This window comes from Bubalus bubalis, chromosome X (genome assembly GCF_019923935.1).
Source record: "Bubalus bubalis isolate 160015118507 breed Murrah chromosome X, NDDB_SH_1, whole genome shotgun sequence".
In the NCBI taxonomy this organism is placed as follows: domain Eukaryota; kingdom Metazoa; phylum Chordata; class Mammalia; order Artiodactyla; family Bovidae; genus Bubalus; species Bubalus bubalis.
The window spans coordinates 49,336,255-49,344,436 of NC_059181.1; positions in this window are offsets into that span (position 1 = coordinate 49,336,255).

Here is an 8,182-nt window from a genome sequence, read left to right on the forward strand (position 1 = left end):
TGGAAACAGTGTTAGACTTTATTTTTCTGGGCTCCAAAATCACTGCAGATGGTGACTGCAGCCATGAAATTAAAAGACGCTTACTCCTTGGAAGGAAAGTTATGACCAACCTAGATAGCATATTCAAAAGCAGAGACATTACTTTGCCAACAAAGGTCTGTTTAGTCAAGGCTATGGTTTTTCCAGTGGTCATGTATGGATGTGAGAGTTGGACTGTGAAGAAGGCTGAGTGCCGAAGAATTGATGCTTTTGAACTGTGGTTTTGAAGAAGACTCTTGAGAGTCCCTTGGACTGCAAGGAGATCCAACCAGTCCATTCTGAAGGAGATCAGCCCTGGGATTTCTTTGGAAGGAATGATGCTAAAGCTGAAAGTCCAGTACTTTGGCCACCTCATGGGAAGAGTTGACTCATTGGAAAAGACTGATGTTTGGAGGGATTGGGGGCAGGAGGAGAAGGGGACGACAGAGGATGAGATGGCTGGATGTCATCACTGACTCGATGGACGTGAGTCTGGGTGAACTCCGGGAATTGGTGATGGACAGGGAGGCCGGGCGTGCTGTGATTCATGGGGTCGCAAAGATTCGGACACGACTGAGCGACTGATCTGATCTGAGTGCAGCACTTTCACAGCATCATCTTTGAGGATTTGAAATAGTGCAACTGCAATTCCATCACCTCTACTAGCTTTGTTCATAGTGATGCTTCAAAAGGCCCACTGTACTTCACATTTCAGGATGTCTGGCTGTAGGTGAGTGATCACACCATCATGGTTATCTGGGTCATGAAGATCTTTTTTGTATAGTTCTTCTATGTATTCTTGCCACCTCTTCTTAATATCTTCTACTTCTGTTAGGTCCATGCCATTTTTGTCCTTTATTGAGCCCATCTTTGCATGAAATGTCCCCTTGGTATCTCTAATTTTCTTGAAGAGATCTCTAGTATTTCCCATTCTATTGATTTCCTCTATTTCTTTTCATGGATCTCTGAGGAAAGCTTTCTTATCTCTCCTTGCTATTCTTATTGATTTCCTCTATTTCTTTTCATGGATCTCTGAGGAAAGCTTTCTTATCTCTCCTTGCTATTCTTTGTAAGTCTGCATTTAAATGGGTATATCTTTCCTTTTCTCCTTTGCCTTTCACCTCTCTTCTTTTCTGAACTATTTGTAACGCCCCCTAAACAACCAGTTTGCCTTTTTGAATTTCTTTTTCTTGGGTATGGTCTTGATCACTGCCTCCTGTACAATGGCATGAACCTCTAACCATAGTTCTTTAGGCGCTCTGTATATCAGATCAAATCCCTTGAATCTATTTGTCACTTCCACTGTATAATCGTAAGGGATTTGATTAAGGTCATACCTGAATGGTCTAGTGCTTTTCCCTACTTTCTTTAATTTCAGTCTGAATTTGGCAAAAATGAGTTCATGATCTGATCCACGGTCACCTCCTGGTCTTATTTTTGCTGACTGTATAGAGCTTCTCCATCTTTGGCTGCAAAGAATAAAATCAATCTGATTTCAGTATTGACCATCTTGTGATGTCCGTATATACAGTCTTCAGTTGTGTTCTTGGAAGTGGGTATTTGCTGTGACCAGTGCGTTCTCTTGCCAAAACACTATTAGCCCTTGTCCTACTTCATTCTGTACTTCATTTAAGACCAAAGTTGCCTGTTACTCCAGGTATTTCTTGACTTCCTACTTTTGCATTCCAGTCTGCTATAATGAAAAGGACAGCTTTTGGGGTGTTAGTTCGAGAAGGTCTTATAGATCTTCATAGAATCGTTCAAATTCAGCTTCTTCAGCATTCCTGGTAGGGACATAGACTTGGATTACTGTGATATTGAATGGATTGCCTTGGAAATGAACAGAGATCATACTGTCATTTTTGAGATTGCATCCAAGTACTGCATTTTGGACTCTTTCATTAAGTATGATGGTTACTCCATTTCTTCTAAGGGATTCTTACCCACAGTAGTAGAATTAATGGTCATCTGAGTTAAATTCACCCACTCCAGTCCATTTTAGTTCGCTGATTCCTAAAATGTCTATGTTCACTCTTGCCATCTCCTGTTTGACTACTTCCAATTTGCCTTGATTCATGGACCTAACATTCCAGGTTCCTATGCAAGATTGCTCTTTACAGCATTGGATTTTACTTCCATCACCAGTCGTATCCACAACTGGGTGTTGTTTTTGCTTTGGCTCCATTTCTTCATTATTTCTGCAGTGATTTCTCCACTGATCTCCAGTAGCATATTGGGCACCTATCGACCTGGCAAGTTCATCTTTCAGTGTCTTATCTTTTTGCCTTTTCATGCTGTTCATGGGATTCTTAAGATGAGAATACTGAAGTGGTTTTCCATTCCCTTCTCCAGTGCACCACGTTTTGTCAGGACTCTCCACCATGATCTGTCCATCTTGGGTGACCCTACATAGCATGGCTCATAGTTTCATTGAGTTAGACAAGGCTGTGGTCCATGTGATCAGATTGGTTAGTTTTCTGGGATTGTGGTTTCCATTTTGTCTGCCCTCTGATGGAGAAGGATAAGAGGCTATGGAAGCTACTTGATGGGAGAGACTGACTGAGGGGGAACCTGGGTCTTGTTCTGATGGGTGGGCCATGCTCAGTAAATCTTTAATCCAATTTTCTGTTGATGGGTGGGGCTATGTCCCCTCCCTGTTGTTTGACCTGAGGCCAAACTATGGTGGAGGTAATGAAAATAATGGCGACCTCCTTCAGAAGGTCCCATGCTCACACTGCTACACTCAGTGCCTCCAACCCTGTATCAGACCACCACTGACTCATGCCTCTGCCAGACACTCCTGGACAATCATGGGCAACTCTGAGTCAGTCTTTTGTGGGGTCATTGCTCCTTTCTCCTGAGTCCTGGTGCACACAAGAATTTGTTTGTGCCCTCCAAGAGACTGTATCCCCAGTCTTGTGTAAGTTCTGGTGGCTCTATGGTGGGGTTAATTGTGACCTCCTTCAAGAGGACTTATGCCATACCCAGTCTTCTGTACCCAGAGCCCCTGTCCCTGTACCAGTCCGCTGCTGACCCATACCTCTGCAGGAGACACTTGAACACAGGTCTGGCTCAGACTCTATGGGGTCTCTGGGTCCTGATAAGCACAAGATTTTTTTTTTTTAGCCCTCTGAGCATCCCTGGTGGTTATGGGGTTTAATTATAAATGCAATTTCACCCCTCCTAATGTCTTATTGGGGTTTCTTCTTCTGCCCAGTCAGAATGGCTGTCATCAAAAAGTGTACAAACGAAGCTTCCAGTTCAAGATGGCTGAGTACAAGGATGTGCACTCATCCTTCCCCTTCCCCTGTGAGAGCACCAAAACTGTTACTAACTGTTGCACAACCATCAACAGGAAGATGCTGAAACCCACCAAAAAAATAAATAAAATAAATAAAGCTATCCCACATTCAAAGACAAAGAAGAATCCACAAGATGGTAGGAGGGGCTCAATCATGATAAATCCAAATCCCATACCTGCCAGGTGGGTGACCGCAGGCTGGAGAACAATAATATCAAAGAAGTTCTCACAGTCTTGTAAAGGCTCTGAACCCCACGTCAGACATGCCAGCCTGGGGATACAAAAAAGGGACTGGAAATCCCAAATTTGGCCTTGAGGACCAGCAGGATTTAATTATAGAATTTCCAGAGGACTGAGGGAAACAGAGACTCCAGTCTTGGCGGGCACAAACAAAACTTTGCATGCACCAAGACCCAGATGAGAAGAGCAGTGATCCCACAAGACAGTGACCCAGACTTGCTCATGATTGTCCAGGATTCTTTGGCCACTTGATGTGAAGAACTGACTAACTGGAAAAGACCTTGATGCTGGGAAAGATTGAAAGCAGGAGAAGGGGACGACAGAGGATGAGATGGTTGGATGGCATCACGAACTCGATGGACATGAGTTTGAGCAAGCTCTGGGGGTTGGTGATGAACAGGGAACCCTGGCGTGATTTAGTTCATGAGGTCACAAAGATTCAGACATGACTGAGTGACTCAACTGAACTGATGTATAAAATATATAACTAATGAGAAACTACTATATATCACAGGTAACTAATGAGAAACTACTATATATCACAGGTAACTCTATTCAGTGCTCTGTGATCATCTTTATGGGAAGGAAATCCAAAAAAGCTGGGAGATATATATATATATATATATATATATATATATATATATATATATATATAAAATCAATCAACAGTCTTGCATATGCAGATGATACCAATCTAATGGCAGAAAGCAAAGAGGAACTAAGCCTCTTAATGCTGGTGAAGGAGAAGAGTGAAAGAGCTGGCTTAAAAATAAATATTAAAGAAACTAAGGTCATGGCATCTGGCCCTCTTACTTCATGGCAAATAGAAGGGGAATATGTGGAAGTAGTGTCATATTTCCTCTTCTTGGGCTCTAAAATCACTGCAAATGGTGACTGTAGCCATGAAATCAGAAGACAACTGCTTCTTGCCAGGAAAGCTATGACAAACCTAGACAGTGCATTGAAAACCAAAGATATTATTCTGCTGACAAAGGTCCATAGAGTCAAGTCTATGGTTTTCCCAGTGGTCACATATGATTGTGAGAGCTGGACTGTAAAGAAGGCAGAGTGCCAAAGAATTGATGCTTTCGAACTGTGGTGTTGATGAAGACTCCTGGGAGTCCCTTGGACAGCATGGAGATCAAACCAGTCAATCCGAAAGGAAATCAATACTGAATACTCATTGGAAGGACTGATGCTGAAGCTGAAGCTCTAGTATTTTGGTCACCTGATGCGAACAGGTGACTCATTAGAAAAGTCCCTGATGCTGGGAAAGATTGAGGGCAGAAGGAGAAGAAAATGTCAGAGGATGTCAGAGGATGAGATGGCTGGATGGTATCACCGATGCAATGGACACGAACTTGGGCAAACTTCTGGAGGTGGTGAGGGACAGGGAAGCCTGGCATGCTGCAGTCCATGAGGTTGCTAAGAGTCTGACAAAACTGGGCAACTGAACAACAATCATATATCATATATATATATATATATATATATATATATCTGATTCGCTTTGTTGTATAGTAGAAACTGATAGAGCAGTGTAACACAACTGTATTCCAATTTAAAAACTTGGAAAGAAAAAAGGAAAGACAGAGAGAACCAAAGAGTTACAAGGCAACCTCCATAAGGTTACCAGCTGATTTCTCTGAAGAAACTTTGTAGCATAGAAAGAAGTAGCATGATCTATTCAAACACATGAACAGAAAAATCTGTAACAAAGGATCCTCTCACCAGCAAGATTATCATTCAGAATATTAGAGATAAAGAATTTCTTAAGCAAACAAAACCTAAAAGAACCCAGCAGTATTAAGCATACTCTCAAAGAAATATTGAATGGCCTATTCTAAATAGAAAAGAACCAAGAATTTCAAGAAAAGAGAGATGACAATAGGAACAGGAAAGGCAAATATATAAAAGGCTTGAAGATCATTTTATCAAGTCATTACATATATTTAAAAACAGCAAAAATTGTGGAAGCAATTATAACTACAATTAAGTGAATCAGAGATATATATATATATATATATATATATATATATATATATATATATATGCTGTGCTGTGCTTAGTCACTCTTTGAATCTACATGGACTGTAGCCTGCCAGGCTCCTTTGTCCATGGAGATTCTCCAGGCAACAATACTGGAGTGGGTTGCCATGCCCTCCTTCAGGGGATCTTCCCAACCCAGGGATCCAACCCAGGTCTCCTGCATTGCAGGCAGATTCTTTACCATCTCAGCCACCAGGGAAGCCCAAGAATACTGAAGTGGATGGCCTATCCCTTCTGCAGGAATCTTCCCAACCCAGAAGTTAAACCAGGATTTCCTGCATTGGAGGCAGATTATTTGCCAGCTGAGATATATATATATATATATATATATATATACCCACACACATATATATTCTTCAAATTCAAATCCCTCAATATATATATTCAGTCATTTGAATCAGATATGTATATATATGGGAAGCAAATTAAGAAAACAGGGGACATATATATAGAATATATATAAATACATATATATTTATTTTTAATATTTTGATTTTTAATTTCCTTCCCATATAGGTTACCATAGAGCACTGAACAGAATTTCCTGTGATGTATAGTACAATTAACTGCAAAAAGATATGTATGAAGAGGGCTCAAACCTGAGTCTCTTGTGTCTTCTGCATTGGCAGACTGACTTTTTTTAAATATGCATTTTTTAAAATATAAATTTATTTTAATTGGAGGGTAATTATTTTACAATATTTTTTTTTTAATACTGCTATTGTTCAGTTGCTAAGTCATGTCTGACTCTTTGTGATCCCATGGACTGCAACAAGCCATGCTTCCTTGTCTTTCACTATCTCCTGGAGTGTGCTCTAATTCATGTCCATTGAATCAGTGATGTATCTAAATATTTCATCTTCTGCTGCCCTGTTTTCCTTTTGCCTTCAATCTTTCCCAGCATTAGGATTTTTTCCAATGAGTTAGCAGTTTGTATACGGTGGCCAAAGTATCAGGGCTTCAGCTTCAGCATCAGTCCTTCCAATGAATATTCAGGGTTGATTTCCTTTAGGATAGACTGGTTTGATCTTGTTACAGTTCAAGGGACTCTCAAGAATCTTCTCCAGCACCACAATTTGAAAGCATCAATTCTTTGGCACTCAGCCTGCTTTGTGGTCAAACTCTTACATCTGTACCTGACTACTAGCAAAACCATAGGTTTGACTATATGGACCTTTGTCAGCATAGTGATGTCTTATCTTTTCTTTTTAATGTGCTACAATTGTTATAGCTTTCCTTCCAAAGAGCAAGTGTCTTTTAATATCATGGCTGTAGTCACTGTCTGCAGTGATTTTTGAACCCAAGAAAATAAAATTTGTCACTGCTTCTACTTTTTCACTATTTTCCATGAAGTGATGGGACTGGATGCCGTGATCTTAGTTTTTTAAATGTTGAGTTTTAAATCAACTTTTCCACTCTCCTTCTTCACCCTCATCAAGAGGATCTTTAATTACTCTTTTAAAATTATTTTTTAATAATAATTGCATGATAATTGCTTTACAATATTGTGCTGATTTCTGCCATACATCAACATGAATCAACCAACCATAGGTATACATACATCCTCTCCCTCTTGAATCTCCCTCCCACCTCCCACCCCATCCTGCCCCTCTAGGTTGTCACAGAGCACTGGATTTGACATCCTTGCATCGTGCAGCAAATTCCCACTGGCTGTCTATTTCGCATGTTGTAAAATATGGGTTTCAATACTATTCTACCAATTTACCACACCCTTTTCTATACTATTTGTGTCCACAAATCTGTTTTTCTACGTTGGTGTCTCCACTGCTGCCCTGCCAGTAGGCTCATCAGTACCATATTTCCAGATTACATATATATGTGTTAATATATGAGATATATGTTTCTCTTTCTGATTTCACTCTTATAGTAGTCTCTAGGTTCATCCAACTCATTAGAACTGCCTCAAATGCATTCCTTTTTATGGCTGAATAATATTCCATTGTATATATGTACCACAACACCTTTATCCACTCATTTGTTGATGGGCATCTAGGTTGCTCCCATGTCTTAGCTATTATAAATACTGCTGCAGTGAATGTTGGGATACATATGTCTTTTTCAATTATGGTTTTCTCAGGGTATATGCCCAATAGTGGGATTGTTGGGTCATATGGTAGTTTTATTTCCAGTTTTTTAATGAATCTCCATACTGTTCTCCATAGTGGCTGCATCAATTTACATTCCCATCAACAGTGCAAGGAGATTCCCATCTCTTCACACTTTCCCCATCTCTTCACACTTTCCCCAGCATTTATTGTTTGTAGATTTTTTGATGATGGCTATCTGAGCAATATGAGGTGATACCTCATTATAGTTTTGATTTGCATTTCTCTAATAAGCAATATTGATCACCTTTTTACTGTGTTTATTACCCATCTATTTGTCTTCCTTAGAGAAGTATCTGTTTAGGTCTTCTGCCCACATTTTTTTGGGGTTTGGGTTATTTGTTTTTCTGGTATTGAGCTGAATGAGCTGCTTATATAATTTGGAGATTAATCCTTTGTCAATTGTTTCATTTGCTATTACTTTCTCCCATTTCGAGAGTTGTCTTTT